We start from the raw sequence: 27,571 nt of genomic DNA on the forward strand, positions 1-27,571 counted from the left end.
AATAAAATAATTGAAGGGAAAAAAAAGACAGGCTTCACAGAATTGGCAATATTTGCCCTGAGTCTGGAAAGTCTTGAAAGGTAAGTAAGGGATCACGGATGGAGAAAGGAAAAGATTACCAGCAGAGGGAGAAACTCAAACAAATGCACAGAGGCAAGACCTTCCCCGACGTGCTAAGGAGGCTGCAAAAATTAGCTTAACAATGAAGGGAAATTTTTGAGAAATTAACTAAAGAAGGTCAAAATAAAGTAAGAAATTAGTTAAGTAATGGAGGGGCAAAATGTGAGTAGGGTAGAGGTGGTCTATCAAGAAATAAGCCTGGAGATGCAGTCAAGTACCAGATGGAGGTGGGCTCTGTATGCCAGGCTAAAAATTTGGGCTTCTTCTGAACCAAATGGGGAGGCAGGAGGAGGATGGATTGGAAGTATGCACATTGGGGACAGAGAGAGGAGCAGTCAGAAGACAAAATAGTCCAAATCAGACATGATGAGGCTCTAACCAAAGCAGTAGAAGAGGATGAATAGAAGTAAACAAATTTATAGGACTTGGTGATTGATCGAGCAGGGGGGGAATAAACGAAAGGGGGAAGATAATTCTTCAAAATGACCTAGTTTTTCCTCCTCCTAACCTCCAGTAATACTTAGCTGCATGTTGTTCCCTAAACACACGTTTCCTTGTGCCTGTGAAACTTGGTGGATGCTGTTCCTTCTGCCTCTAATACTCTGCCCCAGTTTATCCACCTAGCAGATTCCTACACCTCCTTCAAGTCTCTGTTGCAGGGCCACCCTCTCCAATGAAGCTTTCTAGAACTCCTTCCAGACAAGACTTGGGACTCCTTCCCCTGTGCTCCTACTGCAACATGCTCTTGCAGAACTCTACAGAACAAACAGTACCCTAAATGTTTACTTGTCTCTCACTAGACTACGATCTCCTCAAGCTTAGGCTCTCTGTCTTGTTTACCACTGTATCCCCAGGCTCAAGGTCTGCCAGAATATTAGGTAATCAATAAATATTTGTAAAATAAGTGGAGAAAAAAACCAAACGCAGGATTCTGGCTTAGGTTATTGGGTATGTAGATAATAATAACATTTACCAAAAATAGGGACACATAGTTCTATTTCTCTAGCTCCATGTGTGCACACACATGTGCACACGCACACACGCTCACACATCCATAAAAGCCCTAGCAGAGTAAATATACTGTGCAACCTAGAGCAACTCATTCTGCCTCTCTGGGCCCCTTCTGATATTCTGCCCCTTCCTAATTGCCTAATGCTATTTCATAAGATTATTATGAAAATTAAGTAATTTAATATAGAAAAATAATTTGGAAAACAGTAGATGACCTTATAGTTGCAGGCTACTATTGTAAATTCTTGTGGTAATTACAGAAAATTATAGATATTTTGAAGCCGATGTCAAAATATCAGCTTCACCATCATCTTAATATGACTGTAAAGTCTCTCTTGCTCATCCTGGCTCACACTTTATCTCTGTTTCTCATTTTTACCTTAGACGATTGCCAGTTCTGGGGCCAGGTCCAAGCATAATGATAGGCAGGGATCCTAGTGTTCAAAGTGAAATGATGCCAGTGATCATCTCTCTCTCTTCTCTCATCCTCCTTCTTCCCTCTTTCTTTTCCTGTAGAAGGTGTCAAAATCTGTGTCCATCTTCTAGGATGAGGCTACAGCACTCATCTCACTTTTCCAAGAAATGCAAGCTTCCTTTAAATGCAGCTATTATTAACATAACCCAACTGCCAAGAGGAAGAGAATTAATCTGGCTGGTACCTCCCCTCAATTAACTGTTGCCTCACAAACAGACTTGGGCTTCATTGTTTAAGTGGTTTTTTTTTTTTTTGTCTTATCATTTATAGTTTGATAAACTCTCTCAAACTGCAGATCAGGAAGAACAAAGTGATTGACCCAGAGTCAACAGTTAGTTAGTGGCTAAGCCGAAGGCAAACCCTGTGGTCCCCACTCCCGGTTCTGGGCTATTTCTAGACTATGGGGTGAACGGTAAGAGATACTTCTGTTTCTGTAGCCTTTATAGTCTTTCAAAAGATTTTCGTATGCTTTCACTGTTTATCCTCATAAAATTCTTGTGAACAAGTCAGCTACTAATCCTATTTTAGGTATAAAGACAATAGACTCAAAGAAGATGAGCAATTTGTCTAAAGTCATACAGCTAATTAGGGCAGAGCCAGGATTAAAGGCTAGCTCTTGTCATTTCCCTGGAAACTGGGCCTTATAATTGTCCTAAAGCCTAGGAGTTACTCCAGGAAAACTAAGTGACCTGCTTCAAACCTATCTAGGAAATAAGTAGGATATAAATAATATATGATTTTAATCCTTCCTGCTTTTACCTCTCCTTTGATTACTAGTAGAAGCAGGCAGAACTAGAGAGAATACAGGGACTTCCAATTTTGGTCTTAATGGAGTAGCTTGTATTTAATAACCCTCCTGCTGAAAACAATTAAAAAGGCTAGGCAATATTATACAACAATCCTTTGAAAGCATTTCAGAGCAACCAATGGAAGCAGGATGTGAAAGTCGATGATCCTTGAGAGAGGAGAAGCACAAGAGTTGAATTCTACATTCATCCGAGCTCTTTTTCTGAGGGCATTTTATTTTTCAAATCATCATGCAGAGAAATAATACTCAAGTAGTCTTATGAGGTTGAAGAGATGGAGGTTGGAGTTTGGGGCAGGTAAAATGGCTGCAATTTGAGGGAAAAAAAAATCATAAAAAGAGGAGAACCATGAAGGAGCCCCAAAACCTGCAACCAAATTTCCAAGTTATTGGCTAACTCATAAGTTGTATGTATTCAAAACAAGACACCAAGAAACTAAGCAAAAAAACGGTAGGTGGAGTGCTAAAGACCTGAGCAGAGATTTCAGCAGCTGTGTGGTGCTGGAGACAGAAATGTTAGTTTCAAGCCCCACTGAGGATGTGGACCTTAATAAACACCACAGGCTTTCTACTGAGACCTTAAAAGGGCCATAACCTAGGAATAAGAAACATACCTTAGGAATAAAAGCTATGCCCTAGCATAGAGGCAAAGCTGAAATAACAAGCATAAAACAAAGCTCAACAGGATCAAGTCAATCCTTTTCTATCCTATATGCCTGACGAAAGAAACACTAACCCTCTTCAAGTATATATAACATCCAGAGCCCCTAAAAATTTTCAGTTACAATGTATGGCATCTAATTTAAAATTACAAGTCATTAAAAAAAACCATGACCAAAAACCAAGAGGAAAAAACAGATAATAGAAACCAATGAATGTACGACTTAGATATTGGAGATATCAGACAGGGACTTTAAAATAACTATGATTAACCTTTTCAGGAAAATAAGAGGAAAGGTGAAGAAAATAGGTGAAAAGAGAAATTTTTGAAGAAAATTAGAAGCTTTAAAAAATAAATGCACATTATAGCAATTAAAAGTAAGAACTAACTAAAAGGGTTTAACAAACTGGATAAAGCAGAAGACAGAGTTAGTGAACTCAAGGAGTGGTCAATAAAAAATATCTAAATAGGACAGAGAAAAAAAATTGGGGGAAAAAAGTAGAATAAGACTTCTAGCTTCCAATTAGGATGTAGAAAGCTGGAAAAGCATTGCTCTCATCTTTACAACAACAATTTTTAATGTCTAGATAATCTGAAAACTTACCACCTTTTCTGAACCCATCCCAACCCAGCATTTGCTTAACTGAGGAAGAACCAGATCCTAATCAAGCCAGAAAGGTAATTCATTTAAAATTTTAACAAATTGCTAAAAGCCAAAGGTAGGATAGTGAGAGAATATAAGAAGCCTGGGAGCTACAACACAGGGAAATTCTTATCCACTTGCAGACTCTTCTTCACAAACTTCACCAAGTGCTCACAAGAAAAACTGTGGGTAAGATAGGAAACTTGAGAAAGTCTCTCTAATGGTACAGGCCTGGGAAAGGTGAACAGCTGCCACTGGAGGAAAGATACAAAGCTCCAGCTGGATCCTTCTCACCTATCTCGCCTATAGAACAAAAGCCTTGAGTCACTGAGGGAGAGGAAGAAAAGCCTGCCACACCCCTGAGCCACAAGTGAAGACTCACTGCTGCTGGAGGAAATGAACAGAAAAAAACAAACCCACACCTCTGAGGGAGAGGCAGAAAAATATCCTGGGCCAGGCCGTTAGAGATCTCCTATTACTGGAGGGGGGAGGATAACTGATAATGTCCGACCCCAACACTCAGCAATGCATTACCTGTGTAAGACTGAGGGTGAACCTGAAAAACAGAAAACACTCTCCTTTTCCACAACAGGATAGCAAGCAGCAAGTAAAAAGTACCATATCTATTTCTGAGAGAGGAAGGAAAACGTATGGAGAGAGACCATCTCTAAGGCACAGGTGCAAAGGGAAGACTTAAAACTGACAGTCCAATAGTAGCTAAGAAAAATCCTCAGACAAACAAACCACTAACCCAACTCCATAAATCCAGCCCAAGTCCTGACTAAATCGACTCAACCCCAAACACTAAAGGTTTACTAAAGACACATGCGCACTTCTGGATGTTAATATCCTTTGTCTCAGTTTCTACTGTTCTACACAAGATTGTTAGCTTTCAACCAAAAAATTTATGACAAAGAACCAAGAAAAACACACTGCTAAGAGACAATGTAAGAAGAGCACCAAAATCAGATATAATCCAGATGTTGCAACTATTATATGGGGAATTTAAAATAATTAAGGTTAATATGTTAAAGACTCTAATGGAAAAGGGCAACAACATGTGTAAAGACATGAGGACTGTTAGCAGTGAGAAGAAAAATATAAGAAACAATCAAATGGAAGTGCTAAAAATGAAAAACATGGTAATAGACATGAAGAATGTCTCTTGACAGTCTCATTAGTAGACTCATTTCAACCAAGCAAAGAATGAGTTAACTTGAAGATAAGTCAACAGAAATTATACAAAATGAAACGCAAAGAAAAAAGAGTAGGGGGAAAACAGAATGGCGTATCCAGGAGTTACAGGACAATATTAAGTGATCTAACATACATGTAATCGGAATCTCAGGTAAAGGTTGAGGGGGGTGGTAGAAAGAGAGAAAGGAAGGAGAAGAAATATTTGAAGAGACAATGACTGAGAATTTTCCAAAATTGATGAAAGATGACAAGCCAAAGATCGAAGATGCTCAGAGAACACTAAGCAAAATAAATATTAGAACACACACACATACACACAATATTCAAACTGCTGAAAACCAAAGATAGAGAGTAAATCTTGAAGGCAACTACAGAGAAAAGACACATTACGTACAGAGAGAAAATGAGAATTACAGCAGACTTCTTGAAGAAACTATGCAAACCAGAAGACAAGAAAGAAAAAAACATCTGTCACTTCATCATTCTTTACCCATCAAAGATATCTTTCAAAAATGAAGAAAAAAATAAGACTTTTTAGACAAACAAAAACTGAGAGGATTTATTGCCAGTAAACCTGCACAAGAAGAAATATTAAAGGAAGTTTTTCAAGCAGAGAGAAGATGATACCAGAAAGAAACTTGTATCTACACAAAGAAATGAAGAGTGCTGGAAATGGCATAAATGAAGGTAAACATAAAATTCATTAAAAAAAATTTTAACTGCTTTCAAAGATGACTGCCTAAAGCAAAAATATTATTTATGTGTTGTATGTTTATAGCATATGAAAAATAAAATGTATAGCACAAAGAATGGGAGGAAAGAATTGAGAGTATACTATTGTAAGGTCTTTATACTATACGTGAAGCTGTATGATACCATTTGAACATAGAGTCTGATCAATTAATGATATATATTGCAAGCCCTAGGGCAACCACTAAAGTTTCTTTTCAGAAGCATAAATAATAAGCCAATAGTGGAGATTAAATGAAATCATTAAACAATACTCAATTAATCCAAAAGAAGGCAGAAAAAAATAAACAAAAAACAAAGGGAACAAACAGGAAACACCAGCAAGATGGTAGATTTTAATCAAACCATGTTAATAATTACATTAAATATAGTCTACACACACACACACACAAAATGCAGAGATTGCCAGATTGTATTTTAAAAAATAGATGTAATTATATGCTGTCTATAAGGAACTCATTTTAAATATAAAAACATAATGAAAGTAAAAGGATAGAAAAAGACATATCATGATAACACCAAAAAAAAAAAAAAAGGCTGGAGTATCTATATTAATATCAGAAAAAGTAGGCTTCAGAACAAAGACTACTGCAAGAGATAAAGAAGAACATTTCATTAATGGAAAGGGGTCAATTTGCCAAGAATATATGGCAATCCTAAATGTCTATGGACTAAAACAATGTAGCTTCAAAGGATAAGGCAAAAACTGATAAAACTGAAAGAAGAAATAGACAAATACACAATTATGGTTGGAGAGTTTACTACTCTTCTCTCAATAATTGATAGAACAAGTAGACAGAAAATACACGAAGAAACAGATGACCTAAACAACATTATCACTTTACTTGACCTAATTGATATTTTTTAAACATTTCACCCTACAAGAGCAGAATATATATTGATTTTAGGTGCGTACAGAACACTCACCAAAGTAGACCATTTTCTGGGCAAAAACACCCACACCTTTATATATTTGAAAGAATTAAAACCAGACAAAATATGTTCTAAGACAATAAAGGAATTAAGCTAGGCATCATTAACAAAAAGATATCTTGAAAGTCCCCAGATATTTGGAAATTAAACAAGATACTTATAAATAACCCATGAGTTAAAGAAGTCACAGGGGAAATTAGAAAATGTTTTAACTGAATAGAAATTAAAATATATCAACATCTATGAGATGCAACTGAACCAGTACTTATATTAGAAAAGAAAAAAAGTCTAAAGTCAACTATCTAAACTTTCACCTTAAGAAACTAGAAAGAGAAGAGTAAATTAAACCCAACACAGGCTGAAGGAAATAATTAAGAGCAGAAAGCAATGAAAGTGAGAACAGAATAAAACAATAAAGAATATGTCCATACTACCTAAAGCAATCTACAGATTCAAAGCAATCCCAATCAGAATCCCAATGACATTCTTCATGGAAATACAACAAAGAATCTTAAAATTCACATGGGACAACAAAAGACCCTGAATAGCCAAAGCAATCCCGAGAAACAAGAAAAAAGCTCAAGGCATCACAATCCCTGACTTCAAAATATACTACAAAGCTATAGTAATCAAAACAGCATGGTACTGGTACAAAAACAGACACACAAATAAATGGAACAGAATTGAAAGCCCAGAAATAAAACCACACATCCATGGACAGCTAATCTTCAATAAAGGAGCCAAGAACATACAATGGAGAAAGCAAAACATCTTCAATAAGTGGTGTTGGGAAAACTGGACAGCCACATACAAAAGAATGAAAGTAGACTATTATCTTTCTCCATACACAAAAGTAGACTCAAAATGAACAAAAGACTTGAAGGTAAGACTTGAAACCATAAAACTTCTAGAAGAAAATATAGGCAGTACACTCTTTGACATCAGTCTTAAAAGGATCTTTTCGAATACCATGTCCACTTGGACAAGGGAAAGAAAGAAAAAATAAACAAATGGGACTTCATCAGACTAAAGAGCTTCTGGAAGGCAAAGGAAACCAGGATCAAAACAAAAAACAACCAACCAACTGGGAGAAAATATTTGCAAATCATATATCTGACAAGGGGTTAATCTCCATAATATATAAAGAACTCACACAACTGAACTACAAAAAAACGCAACAGCCCAATCAAAAAGTGGTCAGAGGATATGAACAGACATTTTTCAAAAGAAGATATACAGATGGCCAATAGGCACAGGAAAAGATGCTCAACATCACTAATAATCAGGGGAATGCAAATAAAAACTACACTTAGATATCACCTTATGCCCAGTAGAATGGCTATAATCACCAAGACAAAAAATAGCAAATGTTGGAGAGGTTGTGGAGAGAAGGGCACCCTCATCCACTGCTGGTGGGAATGCAAACTGGTGCAGCAACTATGGAAAACAGTATAGAGATTTCTCAAAAAATTAAAAATAGAAATAACGTATGACCCAGCTATCCGACTTCCAGGTATTTATCCAAAGAACTTGAAATCAACAATACAAAGAGATTTATGCACCTCTATGTTCATTGCAGCATTATTGACAATAGCCAAGATGTGGAAGCAACCCAAGTGCCCATCAATTGATGATTGGATAAAGAAGATATGGTGTATATGTATACAATGGAATACTACTCAGCCATAAAAAAAGACAAAATCATCCCATTCACAACACCATGGATGGACCTTGAGGGTATTATGTTAAGTGAAATAAGCCAGACAGAGAAAGACACTGTATGATTTCACTCATTTGTGGAAGATAAACAAACTTATGGGCAAAGAGAACAGTTTAGTGGTTGCCAGGGGACACAACTGGTGAAGGGGCACATTTTTATGGTGACTGACAAATAATAATGTACAACTGAAATTTCACAATGTTATAAACTATTATGACCTCAATAAAAAAAAAATAAAGAAAATCAATGAAATGAAAAGCTGATTCTTTGAAAAGATCAATTAAATATTAGCATTTAGCTAGAATGATGAGGAAAAAAGAGAAGAAATAAATTTAAAAATATCAAGAATAAAAGAGGGAACACCACTACAGTTACTACATGCATTAAAAAGATAATAAGGTGGGGCCGGCCCTGTGGCCGAGTGGTTAAGTTCGTGCGCTCTGCTTTGGCAGCCCAGGGTTTCGCTGGTTAAGTTCCTGAGCACAGACATGGCACCACTCATCAGGCCATGCTGAGGCAGCATCCCACATGCCACAACTAGAAGGACCCATAACTAAAATATTCAACTATGTACTGGGGGGATTCGGAGAGAAAAAGCAGGAAAAAAAAAGACGATTGGCAATGGTTGTTAGCTCAGGTGCCAATCTTTAAAAAAAAAAAAAAGATAACAAGAGAAGAGTAAAAACAACTCTATGCCTATAAATTCAACAATTTAGATGAAACAAATTCCATGAGACACAAAATTGCTAAAGCTCACTTCAGAAGAAATAGATAACCAGAACAGTTCTATGTCTATTAAAGAATTTATATTTAAACACTTTCCAACAAAGAAAACTCCAGGCCCAGATGTCTTCAAATATTTAAATTCTACTAAATATATAAGGAAGAAATAATACCAATTTTTATAAACTCTTTCAGAAGATAGAAAAGGAGGGAACACCAATGACTCATTTAGGAGGCCAGCAATACCCTAATTTTGTACAAAAACCAGATAGTAACATACAAGAGAAAACTACAGGTCAACATCCCACATGAACATACTTGAAAAAAAGTCCTCAACAAAATATTAGCAAATCAAATCCAGCAAAAGATAAAAAGAATAATATATGATAACCAAGTGGAATTTACACCTGGAATCAAAACCTGTTCAACATTTGAAAATCAGGGTAATGTATCACATCAACAGACTGAAGACAAAAAACTATATTATTCTCTTCATAGATGCAGAAAAAGTAACAAAGTTCTACATTTGTTTATGATAAAAACTTGTAGTAAACAAGAAATAGTAGGGCACCAATAGGAGGGCACTTGACAAAGGGTATCAACAAAACACCTACAGATAACATCATTTTTGATCATGAAAAACTAAAATGTTTCGTCCCTAAGATCAGGAACAAGAATGTCTGCTCTTAGCACTCCCCATTCAGCACCATACTGGAGGTCTTAGAGAGTGCAAAAAGGCAAAAAAAGACCTACAAGACATAGACATTGTAAAGAAAAAAAAAATTATCTCTATTCGCAAATTATATGATTTTCTACGTAGAAAATCTCAAAATATCTACTAAAAAAACCCTACCAGAACTAATAAGTGAGTTCAGTTAGTTACAGGATACAAGATCAGTAAAGAAAATTTTATTGTATCAATAAACAAAATTCAACTGTATTTCTATATGCTAGCAATGAACAATGGGATACTGAATTCTTAGTACGACTTACAAGAGCACCAAAAAACATGAAATACCTAGGTTTAAATGTAACAAAGCATATGTAGAATCTGTATGCTGAAAACTAGGAAAGAGTGATGAAGGAAATCAAAGAAAACAAATAAAGGAGACTATACCATGTTCATGAACTAGAAGACTCAATATTGTTAAAATGTCACTTCTTCCCAAGTTGATGTATAGATTCAAATCAACCCCAGTCAAAATCCCAACAGGAATTTTTGGGAAAATTGACAAACTGATTTTTAAAATTTTATGGTAAGTCAAAGGAACTAGCATAGTCAACACAATTTTGAAAAAGAAGGACAAAGTTGGAAGGCTCATAGTGCCTGATTTCAAAGCTGTTATCTACTGAATGTTTGTGTCTCTCCAGAACTCATATGTTGAAAGCCCTAACTCCCAATGTGATGATATTTGGAGATGGGGCCTTGGGGATGTACTTAGAGTCAGATTAGGTCATGAGAGTGCAGCCCTCATGATGGGATTAGTGGCCTTAAAAGAAGAGGAAAAGAGGGAACTATTTCTTGCTGAGCGCAGAGGAAAGACCATGTGAAGATGAAGTAAGAAAGTGGCCAATTGTAGGCCAGTAAGAGAGCTCTCATCAGAACCTGACCATGCTGGCCCCCTGATGTCAGACTTCCAGCCTCCAGAACTGTGAGAAAATAAGTTTCTTGTTTAAGCCACCCATCTGTGGTATTTTGTTTTGGCAGCCTGAGCAGACTAAGACAAATGCTTATTATAAAGAGACAGTACTTAAGACAGTGTGGTATCAAAGAGAGGATTGACACATAGTTTAACAGAACAGAATAGAGACTTCAGAAATAGACCCGCACATATATGGTCAATGGATTTCCACAAAGTTGAAAAGGCAACTCAGTGTATAAAGGATAATGTTTTCCATAAATGACACTGGAATAACTAGATATCCATATGAAAAAAAATTAACCTCAATTCATAACTTGTGCCTATTTAAAAAATAGCTCAAAATGGATCATAGACCTAAATCCAAAATCTGACACTATAAAACTTCCAGAAAAAAATAGGAGAAAATCTTTGTGATCTTGGTTTAGGCAAAGATTTCCTAGATACAATACCAAAAGCACAATCCATAAAAGAAAAATTAATAAATTGGATTTCATGAAAATTAAGAATTTCTGCTCTTTAAAAGAAACCATAAAAAGAATGAAAAAGCACACCACAAATAGAAAGGATTTGCAAATCATATATCTGAGATGGACTTGTATCCAGAATAAATTTCAAATTCTCAAAACTCAATATTAAGGAAAAAACAACCAAACAAGGTGATAAATGGCCAAAAGACTTAAACAGACCCTTCACAAAAGAAAATACACAGATGGCAAAAAAAAAAAAAAAAAGAAAGAAAAAGCATATGAAGGCAATACTCACTGCTATTCATAGGGTTTTCATGACTGATTTTCTCAGAAGTGGGTGGCCAGGTCCTTATTCCTAGTCTGTCTTAGTCTGGAAGCTCCACTGAAACTTGTCCACCATGGGTGACTCTGCTGGTATTTGAAATACCAGTTGGCATAGCTTTTAGCGTCACAACAACATGCAGCCACCATAGTATGACAACTGACAGACAGGGGATGTGGTTCCCTGGCTGGGAAATGACCATAGGCCATGGCAGTAGGAGCACCGAGTGTTAACCACTAGACCACCAGGGTTGGCTCATTAGTCATTAGGAAAAGACAAATTAAAACCACAGTGAGATATCAGTACACACCCCTTAGAATGACTAAAATGGAAGGAAGGCGGGGAGGGAGGAAGGAAGGAAGGAAGGAAGGAAGGAAGGAAGGCAGGCAGGCAGGCAGGAAGAGGAAAAAAGGGGAAAAACAAATACCAAGTACTGATGAGTTTTCAGAGTGATTGGAATTCTCAGACGCTGCTGGTGGGAGTGATTTCCACAAGAGTATGCAAAAACAAAATACAAAAATCAACTGTATTTCTAAGCACCAAAAAATGAAGTTTAACAAAAGATATTTTACAGTCCAATTTTTTAAATAGTGTATCCTCAAATATTTTTCAGTCTACCCCATCAATCCTCTCTTTCTGGGACTCCAATTATATGTATATTAGGCCACTTGATGATATCCCACATACCTCTAATACAATGTTCTCTCTTTTTTTTTTCAGTCTTTTTTTCCCTCTGTGTTTCATTTTGGATAGTTTCTATTGCCATGTCTTCAAGTTCACTAATCTTTTCTTCTGCAATGTCTAAGCTGCTATTAATCCCATCCAGAGTACTTTTCATTTCATCTTTAGAAGTTCAATTTCAAACCTCTTTTTATATCTTCTAATTCTCTCCTCATTAAGCTCATTACTTCCTCTACCTTCTTGAACATATTTTAATACATATGGGATGTATTAAAATACTTGTTTTAATGATTTTGTCCTCTAATTCTATCATGTGTCATTTCTGTGTTTGTTTATGTTGATTTTCTCCCTTGTTATGGATCCTGTTTTTATGCTTTATTGCGTGTCTGGCAATTTAAAGTAAGATGACATTTAATGAGTTTTATGTAGCTGGGTGCTGGATTGTTCTGTCTTCCTTTAAATATTTGTCAGCTTCATTCTGGGATGTAAGTAAGTTATCACTTGGAAACAGTTTGAATCTAGCAAAGCTTACTTTCCTGCTTTGTTACACAGGTCCCAAAGAGTCTTTAATCTAGGACCAATTTGTCTCTACTATTAAGGCAATCCTATTCTGAGAACTTTACTCAATGTCCCAAAAGTTAGGAGGTCTTTCCACTTTGTCTAGTAGTTTCCCAGCCCTATGTGAGCTCTGAGGATTTTTCTGCCTGCTCTTTTCCAGTAATTCTTTCCTGGGCCCCAGTGGTTTCCTCACATGCATGTCCCTATCAGCTTTCTCTCTGTGCAGCTCTCTCCTCAGTTCTCTGCCCTGCGAATTCTAGCCACCTTGGCCTCTATAAACTCTGAATTCTGGGAGACTACTGGCCTCTCTCCTGCTTCTCTGAGCTATGGCCTGGAAACTTCCTCCAGGCAGTAAGCTGAAATGATCGTAGGGCTTATCTTGTTTCCCTTATTTCAGGGATCACCATCATGTGCTGCCTGTTGTCCAATATCTGAAAATCATTGTTGCATTTATTTTGTTAGGATTTTTTAGTTTTTGAAGGTGAAAGGGTAAATCTGGTCCCTGTTACTCCATCTTGGCCAGAACTGAGTATAAATAATATCAAGTGCCTACTATTGTGCTGGACACACCCTTAGATGTTGAGGATACAGTAGTGACCCACACAGACAAAGGTCCTCTCCTCCAGGAAGATGCATTTTAGTAAAGGTCTGTTAAGACAAGTATTGGGTCCTGTAGTGCGAATGGATATCATTAAAAAGTTTTCACTTCTATGGAAAGACAGTCCTTGTACTTGGATTGGAAGAATAAACATAGTTAAAATGTCTATCCTACCTAAAGCAATCTACAGATTCAACGCCATCCCAATAAGAATCCCAATGACATTCTTTACAGAAATAGAACAAAGAATTCTAAAATTCACATGGGGCAACAAAAGACCCTGAATTGCTAAAGCAATCCTGAGAAAAAAGAACACAGATGGAAGCATCACAGTCCCTGACTTCAAAACATACTACAAAGCTACAGTAATCAAAACAGCATGGTACTGGCACAAAAACAGGTGCACAGATCAATGGAACAGAATTGAAAGCCCAGAAATAAAACCACACATCTATGGAAGCTAATATTTGACAAAGGAGCTGAGGGCATACAATGGAGAAAAGAAAGTCTTTTCAACAAATGGTCCTGGGAAAACTGGAAAGCCATATGTAAAAGAATGAAAATTGACCATTCTTTTTCACCATTCACCAAAACAAACTCAAAATAGATCAAAGACCTAAATGTAAGACCTGAAACCATAAGGCTTCTAGAAGAAAATGTAGGCAATACACTCTTTGACATCAGTATTAAAAGGACATTTTCAGACACCATGTCTTCTCAGACAAGGGAAACAATAGAAAGAATAAACAAATGGGACTTTATCAGACTAAAGAGCTTCTTCAAGGCAATGGAAGACAGGATTGAAACAAAAAACCAACCCACTAACTGGGAAAAAATATTATCAGGTCATACATCCGACCAAGGGTTAATATCCATAATATATAAAGAACTCACACAACTCAACAACAAAAAATCAAACAACCCAATCAAAAAATGGGCAGGGGACATGAACAGACATTTCTCCAAAGAAGATATATGGATAGCCAATAGGCACATGGAAAGATGTTCATCATCGCTGATCATCAGGGAAATGCAAATCAAAACTACACTAAGATATCACCTTACACCCGTTAGAATGACAAAAATAACCAAAACAAATAGTAACAAATGTTGGAGAGGTTGTGGAGAAAAAAGAACCCTCATACACTAATGGTGGGAATGCAAACTGGTGCAGCCACTATGGAAAACAGTATGGAGATTCCTCAAAAAATTAAAAACAGAACTACCATACGATGCAGCTATCCCACTACTGGGTATCTATCCAAAGAGCTTGAAATCAGCAATTCCAAAAGTCCCATGTACCCCAACGTTCATTGCAGCATTATTTACAATAGCCAAGATGTGGAAGCAACCTAAGTGCCCATCAACTCATGACTGGATAAAGAAGATGTGGTATATATATACACAATGGAATACTACTCAGCTGTAAAAAAGAGCAAAATCGTCCCATTTGCAACAACATGGATGGACCTTGAGGGAATTATGTTAAGTGAAATAAGCCAGATAGAGAAGGACAATCTCTGTATGACTCCACTCATATGAGGAATTTAAAAATGCAGACAGAGAACAGATTAGTGGCTACCAAAGGAAAGATGGGATGGGGGTTGGGCACAAAGGGTGAAGGGGTGCTCTTACAACACGACTGACAAACAATAATGTACAACTGAAATTTCACAAGATTGTAACCTATCATTAACTCAATAAAAATTAAAAAAAAAGCTTTCACTTCTACCTTGGTAGAGGACTTGCAGATCTAAAGGAGTAACTTCAAATAGTAGCAGATTGCACTGGTGGGCTGAGGGCATGGGTAGGGGAGAGCAGACATCTATATAAAAACTATTGCCTACCATTTTGTAAGTAGAATGGCTAGTTGGCCATAACAAAATAGCATTAGTTTAAGAACTAACAATGATAACTATGCTGTCCATTGCATAGAATCCTAAGTTGAGTTAATTCATGTGAAGTGCTTACTTAGCTCAATGCTCACTGTGGACTGCTTGTCACCTCACCTCAATTCAGCTCAATAAAATAGTTCTAATGGACTCAAATCCACATCTCAGAGTGGTGTTTGGTGCCTTTCTCTTTACTCCTGTGCAACTTCTATTATTATTTCTATATTCTTCTACCCCCAGGTGCAGAATTCTCTCCAAAGGAATCTCTCCTAACTAGGACCAGCTACGTAATTTGCAAAATGAAAACATGGGCCTCCTCATTAAAAAATGATTAAGAATTTCGAGACAGAAACAGCAGAGCATTAAACTAAGCACAGGGCCCTTCTGAGAATGAGCCCTGTGCGACTGCCCAGGTCACATACCTATGAAGACATTCCTACTCCTGTCTCACCTCCAGAAAAACTCCAGTCTCCTCTGCGATGCCCTCAGTCATCTGTTAGACAGACAGAAAGCCTCTCCACCAGCCCAGTAACATAGTTAAAACAAACACACAAACTAACCAAAACATTCATCACTCACAGCTCAAATGCACAGTGCCTGCTAGAGCTGTTACACAACAGGCACTTAATAAATACTTGTTGGATAATGAATAACAAAAAAGATAGAAGAAATCGTGCTCTAACGGAAGGAGCTAGATAGCTTTGAACATCAGGACATTTCTGGCACCACTCAAATCTTCTCATGTAAGTGACCCCTTCTTGAGCGTTAAGGTTAGGTCTGCCAGTGTTAATGCAGTGCTAATGTCATTTAGTAAGCTTTGGAGAAAATGCAGAAAATTTGTCTAAAGTAAAGGAATTGTATTTAGAGGAAGGGCAGAGAACCAAAAAACTGAAAGTTCCAACTTTCTAATCATTGACTGAGCTAATATTGAGTGGATTTGTTATCAGCTAGAGAAGAGAACAGATTTGGAAATTACACTGCTTCCAAGAAGATGATTGAAGAAATCAAAGTACCAAAGAGGAGTACTTGGAGGCCCTCCTGGTCCTCTCTTGCTCAATTCCATCTCGTTGGCGCCAGCCAGCGTCATAAAATAGCTGTTATCTGGGGGTGTGGAGCAGTTTATCGTATAGAGTCATATAGATTTTTAGAGCAAAATGGACCTTTAAGATCTTCCTGCCAACTACAACTGCACTGACTGCAGGTAATGCAAGTCATCAAGCCTCGGGTAGTTGCCTGGTGGGCATGGCATAAGGACTCTGTGCTCTGCTCTTTGTGCACTCAGGCCCTCAGGGACACACCTCCCACTTCATGGAGATAGCATCCAGTCCTTATCTCTAATCCTGACTTTGAGAAGTCTCGCCCCACACTCGTATTTGCCCCAAAATCTGAAGGTTATTCCTGCTGATGTCTCAGCACCAGTAAGTCGTAAACAAGAATTTACTGTTATCTTCTCAGATACCACCTCCTCCCAACTCCCTTCCATTACGTCCTAGGTAAAGCATTCCTTATACTTGCTTCTCTCCTCCTGTCGCCCCCCTCCGCCCAAGCATTGGCGCTTGTTCTCAGTTGGCCTTGTGTTAGAGCTAGGCATATGTTAGCACTAGGTATAGAGCTCTTGCTAGATCTAGGGGCTTTGTCCCTCTCACTAGAGTGGAAGTTCCCTGAGGGAACAGCTTGTGAAGGAGAAAAAGAGACATATAGTGGAATGCAAAGGGAAGCATTTAAAGATACATCTCTCCAATGTCACTATTTTGGATGGGGTTGACCCTGAATACTAAGCCATTTGAATTACTGGGGGCAGTTAAATGGCAGGTTGAAAAGCGTGATGATGACAAATGTTTTCCAAGAACCTCATTATTTTTATAATGTCTTATTTACCCAATTATAGTTTATTTTTTGAAGTCCTTGCCATTTCTCATGGAATTTTGATGCTTTTTGAATTTTGCCTGCAAGAAGTTTAAAGGTTTTTTCTCTCTAGCCTTGTCCCGCAAGCGGGGTTCCTTTCAGAGTGGTGAGACACCAAATGTATGAAGGATGTGGAAATAGAAGAAGGAGATGATAAACACCCCTCCATACTGCAGCACTGGTCTTGGCCAATTCATGACCACGTGTTGGATAACTTGCTTTTTCAGTAAAGAATTTCTAAAAATACCTAACTGAAAGATCAACTAAATGTTATCTGGCCACAGAAAGCGGAGTGAGACTATGGTAAGTCCTAGGGCTTTATCACCCTCCGCCCTGGCATGGGGGGATTTCTACCTTCTTTCCTGTCCTCTGCTTTCACGTCCTGTTTGTAATTTCTCTCTCTTTCTCTGACTCTACTTCCCTCCCTATCTCTTCTCTGTCTCTTCCTCAAACCCCTTCCTCTCTACTTCCCATCTCTCCTTCTACTTATCCTTTGCAGTGCTCTGCTGGGAAAGCCGTGATAGAGAGTGCTCTGGGGTAACAGCCTCCAGAATGCCTGCGGGGGCCGCCTCAGTCCTTGCAGAGCAGAGCTGCTGACCAAGGCAGGCAGTGCTAAGGGCGCATGTGTCAGGGAGCAGGTGGGTGAGCAGTCCTGGCCTTGGTGGGAGTCAACGAGGCTTGTGGAGAATTCAGTGAGGGCTTGTGAGCATGCTCATGTGTTCTAGAGATTCAGCATCAACAACAGCCTCCCACAACTAGTCTTACAGGACTGTGGATTAGAATCTCTATTTTCTCTTTGCTGAACTCCTTGGGAGACTTTTGGCTTGGGTTCTGGTTGGAAAACCTGATCTGTAGTATTCCTTGCTGATTCATAGTTGGCTAATTATTCTCCATGGCTGCACAGTGAGGCAGACAAAATCTGAGAAAGTTGGTGTTGGTCTCCCACGCCCTCCCCCTGGCTGCTCTGACTCTATCCCATTGGTGAGAGTCTACCCTGGTTCAGAAAACAACTTATAAGGAAGTAATCCTTAGCCAATCTATTAGTTATTAAGCATTTCAGGCTTTCTCTCTCTTGGGGTGTTTTACTTTTAAGGCAGGATTGGAAGATTTGGAGTCAGGGGCTCTGTGGGCAAAGTGACCACATGACTTTGGGGAAAGTATTTAACTGCCTTGAGCTTCAATTTCCATTTCCCCAAATTGGAAATGTTGATAAGCATATCTGCCTACAAGATTGGGAATGATTGAATTAGAGAAAAGTAAAAGGAAAAAACCATTTGTATAAATGGTAAGGTTCTCCAAAAATTTTAATAGCTAAAGTGTAAAGATCCTAATGTAGATTCTTTGTGCTCTTTTTCTTAAGCTATATTGTTCATTTTATCCTATCTCAGGCAGTATTCCGTGCCTGAAATGCACTTAATGCCTTTTCTCATTTAATCCTGACCACACACCTTTGAGGAAGGTAATATGGTATCCCACTTTTCCAGACGAGGAAACTCAGGATTAGAGCAATGGAGCCATTTGCCAAAGCCCCAAAGTGAGCAAATGACAGAGTTTGAGCCCAGAGTCCTTGCTCTTAGCCGTGACTCTCTACTGTTCATTCCACCCCAGCCTCTTTCTGTTCTTGTACTACCCATCCTTCAAGATCCAACTCAGATGACTCCCCCTTTTCCTAAAAGCCTTTGGACTCCATTTCAGCTCCTGATGAACTCACTGTCCTCCTTTATTGCCTGAGCTACTCATGTGTCAATCATGTGGCATTTTTTGTATTTTTCTCTAATATTGCGGTTTGTGATAATATTGTCTTATATCGTAGCCTCGAGAAAAAAAGTTTGTTTAAAAGCAGCAATAGAATTCCTCACTGAGAATTGTGGGTTTTTTTTTAAGCAAATTATCCTAATTGGTTCTTGATTGGTTATTATCTTGATTGGCTATGAAGCTCCATTAGAGCAGAGACCCCAACACCTACCACATAGACGTTGTGTAAAAATTATTTATTGAAAGAAAATAGAAGCTCCTAGGATATGTGCCTGGATTGTCTGGAGCAGAGGAAAATGAGAATGTCTGTTAGTTGAGAAATGTAAAGCACTTAGCATAGTGCCTAGTACAAAGTAAGCATTCAATACGTGGTGGCCATCTTGTCCTCCGTAAGTACTACAGCAGGAATTGTTGGAGCATCTTAGGAGGAGCAGGTAGAAGAGAACAGGAGAAGAAAGAGAAAGCAAAGGAGCAATATGGTGGCTGCTGGGGCTTTATGGAAAAAGCAGGCCAGTGAGGTCTTTTCAGAAGTGGCAATGGCCAAGGGGCAATTAAAGAAAGGGACGTTTAACATTTGCTATGCTGAGCTACAACTTCGCCCTCGTTCCCTCAAGTCTTCAGTAAAATCTGCTACACATACAGCTTGGTGTCAGTGGTACTTGGGGAATTCAGGCAGCCAGGTGGTGTTCAGGGCTGCCAAGGGGTGGGGGTGGGAGGGCAGGTAGGTGATAGAGAAAAAAAAAAGACAACCCATCCAGCAAAGTTAGAGAATTTAACAGAAGTGTACAAACAGAGTCAGAGACAACAAGGAGAGAGGCCCCAAGAATTCTCAGAAATATTGGGAATGATGGTGATTATTCTCATTCTACAGGAAGTGGGAGTTCAAGACAAGTTTATTTAAATGTTAAAGAATGCGGCTTTCCAGCAGGTCAGAGGACTTTGAGAACATTCAAATGGCTAACGCTGCAGTCACATGTATATTGTTATCACTTGGTTTATGTTGTGCCCCCTTAGCTGCACTGTCACCTCCTTGGGATAGGAACTATGACAAGGTGTGGAACTGAATCTTTGTGGCTTTTTTTCCCTGCATGAATTTCACTCCTGTACGTTGACTCACCAGACCCTGGAAATAACCCTCTGAATTAGTATGACAAGTGTACTTTCCCCATTTTCAAGATAAGAAAATATAGCCTCAGAGAGGTGATGTCCTGCTCCCGGGGTCACAGAGCCAACAATGAGCCAAGCCAGCCTGGGGATGTGGAAAGAACCTGGATGCATGAGGGCAAACCTGGATGTCAGAGTGAATTCTAGCTTTCCATTCTGTATTCCCTCTCTTACCATCCACAGCCACACTCACGCAACAATCCATGTCCTCTTTAGCCCCACAGAGCTTTTGTCTATCTCCCCCCAGATCTCACCTTTACCATCTAGGGCAAAACCTGTAGACAAGCTATTTGATATTTAAAAGGGTGATAACAATGGCATCTTCACAGAGCTGTGGAATCAAATAAAATAAATAATTCATTTAATTAAGTGAAATAATTAAATGAGAGTCTTTGACACATTGCCTGGCACACAGAGATGTTCAATAAATGTCCTGTCTCTTTTCTCTCCTCCCTTTTGTGGCTCTCTCTTCTTCCTCTCTCCCTAAACTTAGATTCAATGTTTGTCCTACCATGCCTTATTATCCTTATTTTTCATTGTACCTTTGAAGGCTCCTGACACATAAGTATCATCTGACCCATCACCTGGGGGTAACCCAGCAGGGTGGGATCAGGGGCTGGGCTGGGCTTGGGCTTGGGTTGAAAGAGCCCCAGGTCATGTTTAAGGTGCAAGGACAGGCATCCAAAGTGGTAGAGCCAAATCTGTTCTCAGGTCCAAGAGGTGACCTCAGAGCCAGGAACAAGGGGCAGCCAGATCATCAGATGGTTTCAACACAAATACTGGTCCAAGTGCAAACATCTGTCAAAAAAAGGAGAAACATGGTCTGGAAAGTTTATTGGAGTCTTAGTCTGCTTGGGCTGTCATAACAAAATACCATAGACTGAGTGGCTTAAACAACGGAAATTTATTTCTCACAGTCCTGGAGGCTGGAAGTCTGAGGAGGAAGATTGGTGAGGAAGATTGGCCCTGAGCTAACATCTGTGCCAATCTTCCTCTATTTTATATGTGGGACCCCACCACAGCATGGCTTGATGAGCGGTATGTAGGTCTGTGCCGGGGATCCAAACCTATGAACCCCTGGCCACCGAAGCAAAGCACATAAACTTAACCACTACACCACTGGGCCAGCACCCCAATGTTCATTTTTTGACTGACACAAGGCTCAAGGATACTTTGCTGATCAGTTCACAGATTTCTTGTGAAACCATTCTTCTTCTGGTCAAGAGCCACTGTTCCCTTAAGGGAAATGAATATTATGTCTGCACTGACTATCTTATAAAGAGAAATTAGAGGGAGCTCCTTTTCCCATGTCACAAGTCCTACATTTAAATTCTTCATCTAAAGAAGATCTCTTTGTAATTAACAAAAGGAACAGGATAATAAGGTGCATTTCCTAAGAAAAAGCTGCTCAGATTTATTGCATATAATAAATTATATATTGTATACCATGTTATTTATTGCATAATAAATTATTGGAAGACTAGAGGCAAATTTATTGACCATAAACAAGCAACTAATCCTTTTGTCACACGACTGTAACATTCAGACCAAAAAATACATCAATTATTCCTTAATAATTATATAGCCAAATGAAATGCTACATTTTCTCATTTAAGGTAACTAGGCTTTTTAAAAAAATTAATCTTCTAAATATCCTGTGCCTTAAAAGAGTCCTGCAGTACATAGAGCCCTTAATAAGCATTAGATATTATTATTATTTTCTTTTAGGATATTTTCTGCAGGATATGAGAAAGAAATGCTAGACAAAGAATAGCACTCTGAGGAGTCTTTTTTTTTTTCTGCTTTTTTTTCCTCCCCAAATCCCCCCAGTACACAGTTGCATATTTTAGTTGTGGGTCCTTCTGGTTGTGGCATGTGGGATGCCACCTCAGCATGGCCTGATGAGCAGTGCCATGTCCGTGACCAGAATCCAAACCGGTGAAACCCTGGGCCGCCAAAGTGGAGCGCTCAAACTTAACCACTCGGCCACGGGGCTGGCCCCTGAGCAGTCATATTTTTGTAAAAGAAAAACACTCCGCGCCATGGTGAGTGAATGCTGCCTGCTTGGGAGGCCTCCTTGAGCTTGGCACCCAGGCACCGTGGGCCCAGACCTTGATGACGTTCTGTCAAGCTGTGTGTCAGAGCTCTGAATGGGCTTGGTGGAACTTGACACATGCCTATAGGGCGAGGAAGAAAATGCTCACAAAAACCATGTCCTAACATGATCGCCAAAAAAACCTCAGTTATTATTCATAATAACAGTTAACCTTTCTGGAACGCTTGCTCAACACCAAGCCCTATGCCCAGGGCCTTCCATGCATTATCTCCCTGAATCCTCCCAACCCCCCACGAGGTAGTTACTGCTTTTTTAAACCCCTATTTTATGAAAGCTGGGGCTTAGGGAAGTTAAGCAACTTGCCAAACTGGTGTTAAGTGGAAATCTTAGCTATGAATCCAGACAGTTGGGTATTTTCTCAAATAGAGTCACTGCTTCCTGGTCGGTAGGTTCCAAACTTGCCCCCTGGCTTCCCTAGAGCCCCAGAGGGCACTGATAAGGGCGTTGCAGCTGGGGGGCTCATTCAGCCCCTCAGTTCACATCTTCTCAGGAAGCTGCTCCAGTTCCTGAAAAGGCCCTCTGTAAGTAAGCAGTGTTGCAATGAAGATAAAAGTGTACTTCGCCGTCTGCCTCAAGTGAACTAAGATAATTCTAAGATAATTCTAGATACTGTTAGATACTGCTAACAGTAGGGAAGGGCTGCCAGGCTGGCGCCAGCTTTGAAGTCTGCAAACTCCGCCTGTGAGTCAGTCCACAGGCCCAGTTCTCAGGACCTTTTCCAGGTGGCGGGTTTGCTGACTCTGCAGCTTAAAAGAGTGGAACCCGCTTGTGAAGAAGATGGAACAGAGTGGTTGCTGCAGTTTCCTCGCTTCACTCTCCCCTCCACCTCGGCAAGCAGCCCCAATCCAATCCTTTTGGAGGGAATCACTGCCCATATCATGAGAGTAGGAGAGGGGAAATGGAGTCCAACCTGGGTCAGACGGGGGCCTGGAGAGGAGGGGCTGTGTCTGAGACATGCATTGAAGGACAGCACAGATAAATGGGAAGCCAGCAAAGAGAGTCTTTGCAGCCAAAGCCCCCTCGCTCTTTTCCCTTTTCTCCATCCTCTGGGGTCCACTCTCTGGCCTGATCAAAATCTGTCTTCAGGAAAGGATCTGAGATCCGCGGCCTTACTGGGAACCAACATCAGGAAGTACCCATGTAGTTTCTGTGCCCTGTTAAAGGGCTTTTCAGAATTGAGGAGCAAGTGAGGGAAGTCGGCATTGTCTTATTCAAGATTGTCTCCCCAGTGCCTAAATCAGTGCCTGGCTCCTTAACATTTGTTGAATATGTGAATTTTGGAGGCCAAGGAATCCTTCTTGAGACCCTAAAATTGCACACCTGTTGGCCCCAGGCTGTGGACCTGTGGGTCACAGGTGTTAGACAGAGCATCTGAGCAAAGAGACTTCATGTGCTGAAAGATCCAGGCCTGTGTGGGCCCTAGGCTGCAGAATGTGTGAAGCCAACACTAAATACCACATCACTGCATGTACCTGGGATGCCCTTGCAGCTCCTAGCAGTGGTTTATAAGCCTCGCCCCAGCCTCCACCCCTTGCTTCCAGAACAGTAGAATGCTGGCTCTACCACTGGAGGATGTGCCCCTACTTTTCTGGGCACAGAGCAAGGGGTCTGGATTAAGCCTTCCTGCTGCTATGGGCTGAACTGTGCCCCCAACCCCAAATTCATATGTTGAATCGCTAAACCCCAATGTGACTATATTTAGTAAGGAAGTAATTAAGGTTAAATGAGGTCATAATGAGGTTGTTTAAGCCCCTAGTCTACGGTATTTTGTTATGGCAGCCTGAGCAGACCAACACAGCCGCTTCCTCTATAATGATTCAGGATTTATGCTCCGAGAGGTTCAAATGAGCAGACACCTTCTAGGCCCACTCTTGCCCAAGCCAAATTTCTTTCTGATATACAGCTTTTATTCCTCACAAATGGACACAACACTACTTTTTCTCACACTCCATTGCTCCTTTGCCACATCTCAGATATTATACCACAAATGAGACAGACTCTGTGGGACGAGAATGCTTTGAAGTCCGAGTATACCATGAGGCCCTGCTGGTACCAGAGAATCTTATTTCATGATCTGTCTTGGTCTCAAGCTCTCAGCATAAAGGAGGTGGGCTTAAGATGTTTCCATTAAAATGATCATGTTACTTTGGGGTAGGAGGATAATATTTTAACACCTTTCAACAATTTAGCAGGTCAGTTAGCTCCCTCTGAGGGGAACTGGATAAAGAGATATATTTAATGAGAGGAAAGAAGGTTCAAGGGCTCTGGGTGGGAAAGCTTAGGAATCAGAGCTGATGTCTACAAGAGTGTGAAGCTAAAATCAGCAGATCAGGTTTGCTGACTTGCTGGTTTTCCCCTATCTCCCAGAAGATAGAAAACTACAATAAAGCAACTTGAGGCTGGCACAGCATAAACCTTAGCAAAGGTTAATAAACAGTTATAAAGCTTTTAAGATAAAACCTAAATGACTAACTGATTACCCTGGAAATTAAAGAACAGGGTCCCAGGCCCAGGGTTATGGGACCTGATTAGAAAGTTATATGTGAGGTGGGCCAGGGTGGGGAGAGTTGCCTGAAGAGAGGGTGGCAGGAGAGCACCCTGTTAGAATAGGCAGGGGGAAGGAGAGGGATGCAGCAGTGAGTGGAGGAGGAGACAGGAGGTGGGAGAGCTCTGTTGATTGACAACTGTAGCTGTATCTCTGCCATGTCTTGGGGTGGCCAGAGCACTGGACATTAATCACAAAGACTATTGCCCTTTCCAAACTGATACACAACCAGCTACTTGGGAGAGGGGGGCTAGAAGGAGACCATTGGAAACATAGGGATTTTTCTATGAAACTGTTATGAAGTGTTATCAGATTTATTTTCTGCGTATTGTCCAGTCTTAACCTTCTGCCTCATTAAAATGTTGGGCCTTTGCATCCCCTTGGAAATATTTTAGGGTGGGTCACCAGCTCTTCGTAGAATTTCAAGATGCTTTGTTATCTAGTGGCTGAGCCTTTGTTGCCTTGCTGGTTCCCAGGAAAGCAGGCCCTTAAATCACTCAGCGTAGACTCAACAACTTTTTCTTTAGAGCCCATTAAGAATTGCTAAGGTTTCCCCTGCCAAAATAGCCATTCATATATATCTGAATAACTTACGAATATGGTTTATATTTAAATAAAGCATTCCAACAAATTTTCTTTTCTTTTCAAGAGTCATGAAATCTGCACCGTGGCTTTCTGAGACCCAAGAAAATTAAAGATAATAGGACAACACTAACAAAATATATAAGGACAGAGGTTTGCAAAATCCAATGGTAAGAAGAAAAACAATTTTATTCTGGACAACCTTTTAACTAAATCATTGAGGTGAAGATTGAGTATAGAGGGCCTTCTCCCCTCAATCAGCCTTTGTTAAAGAATGGGAAATCCCTGCTTCTTTTTGAGTGAATGGATGTGAGCTGTTGAAGCAACCTATTGAAGTTAGAGCCAGCTTCAGTTTCCTGAGACTAAGCCAGGCTGAAACTAGGTTTACAAACTCAGGACAAAAGTCAGTAGCTGGGCCTTTTGTCTACGTGGTGTAGCTGTGCCTTGGGGAATTATGCAGTGGTCAATTACTGGCTGTCTTCTATAACCACTTTGTTTAGGGTGATATTATTTATAGAACCTCAATTAGATGAAGTAAAGATTAAGAGAATAATAAAATGTTTAGAGATTCATCTAGTCCAACCTCTTCATTTTACAGATGGGGAAAATGAGTCCCAGAGAATATGTGATTTGATGTGCCTATAGTGGGTTGAATAGTGGCCCCCCAAAAAGATATGTGCAAGTCCTAACGCCTGGAATCTTGAATGTGATCTTATTTGGAAAAAGTGTCTCTGTAAATGTAATTAAGCTAAGGATCCAAGACAAGATCATCCTGGACTTAGGGTGGGCCCTAACTCCAATGACAGATGTCCATGTAAGAGAAAGTCAGAGGGAGATTTGAGACACAGAAGAGACAGAGCAATGTGACGACAGAGGCAGAGATGGAATTAGGCAAACCTCAGGCCAAGGAATGCCTGGAGTCACCAAAAGCTGAAAGAGGCAAGGAAAGACTCGCCTTTGGAGGGAGTGCAATTCTGCTAACACCTTGCTTTTGGACTTCTAGCCTCTAGAACTGTGACAGAGGAAAATTCTACTGTTTTAAGCCCCCTGTTTATGATAATTTGTTACAAGAGCCTTAGGAAACTAACACAGTCCCCAAATGGCAGAACTAGGCTAGAACCCAAGTCTCTGGACTTCCTCAGTCTTGTGTTTGTTTCCCTGCTACCGTTTCACATCCTCTGAGTTCTGACCTTGCCAGAGATGTGAAAAAATTCACACCCTTCACTGCTGAAAATAGAACTTCTGAGATGGAGGCAACGAAGAACATTACAGATGCTGCCGCTTCCCTGAAGCTTAGTCCATCCAACAACTAAGCTTTCTGGTCTTGAAAGGAATATATATGACTGGTATTAAGCATTAGGGAATCATTCTAAGAACTGGAAGAGAGAACTTATAAGTTCTCTCTTATAAGAGAAAATATAGCCAGAAAGGTAAGTCAGTTGACTCCAACAAAAATATACAGAGAGTAAATAATTATATCTAACTCACCAGATCTTTACACAGTCAACAAGTATTTACTGAATATACCCTATGTTCCAGGCATTTTCCTTCGCTCCTTGATCTGAGTGGGAATAACAGGGTCTCAGAGCAGCAGGGGCTAAATGGCAGGATATAAATGCCAAGGACAGTATGGTCATGGTTCTGGAAATGGGATGCAGGGCATGCATGGTAATCAGAATGGTTTAGGCTGCACGCATCTTTGTCATTGGCTAATTGTTCATGATCTCCCTAGAATTAAGATGGGTGCCTACAAAATTATTAATTGAAAAAAGTCTAGGTTTGGTGAGCAGAGATCTTACTTGAGGCACCACAATGGAGAAAACACTGGGTAGCTTTTGTTTCCTCCTCCAGATCCCCTCTCCATCTTTCTCCATCTTGCTTTGATCTGTGGGGGCTGCATTACTAGGCTGCCTTGCCCTCTGGTTTCTTGTTGGGTTTAGCCAATGGGAACCCCTGGCAAGAGACTGGATATCTTTTAGTCTATTTCCTCTGCTACCCCAGTGCTTGCTCACTGGATTCATGAATAAAGTGGCCATGGTGGCAGGGATGGAAGTTATGCATAGGCTCTACAACAGAGACTTCTCACCAAGGCTAATCTGGCATCTCCCACTGGTGATTGCTAAATCTGTCAATAGCAGAGACCAATGCTGAGTCTGTAATATGGATCATTCTTCAGTGGCACCAGCCAGTCACCTGGTAGCAGGTTGATTACATTGTCCCATTATGGAGGGGACAGCAATTCCTCAATGAACTTAACTCTTATTCTGAATATGGTGCCCCTTAGTACTTTGATGTCTCATGGTAA

The 27,571-nt window shown here is 39.8% G+C and overlaps 1 protein-coding gene across 3 annotated transcripts in view; it reads right to left on the reverse strand.

Annotated features, from left to right (window-relative positions):
* Nucleotides 1-15,787, reverse strand: part of SLC28A2 (solute carrier family 28 member 2) — a 65,540-nt gene extending 49,753 nt beyond the window's left edge. The window contains exon 1 of one of the 3 annotated variants that reach the window (XM_070502155.1): nt 15,651-15,787. The gene's annotated coding sequence lies outside the window, so the exon portion shown is untranslated. Of the gene's footprint in view, nt 1-1,510; nt 1,808-15,621 lie in introns of those variants that run through there. The other 2 variants (XM_070502150.1, XM_070502133.1) reach the window with 2 other exon arrangements.
* Nucleotides 15,788-27,571: the final 11,784 nt, after the last annotated feature.

Source organism: Equus asinus, chromosome 2 (assembly GCF_041296235.1).
Source record: "Equus asinus isolate D_3611 breed Donkey chromosome 2, EquAss-T2T_v2, whole genome shotgun sequence".
NCBI classification, from domain to species: domain Eukaryota; kingdom Metazoa; phylum Chordata; class Mammalia; order Perissodactyla; family Equidae; genus Equus; species Equus asinus.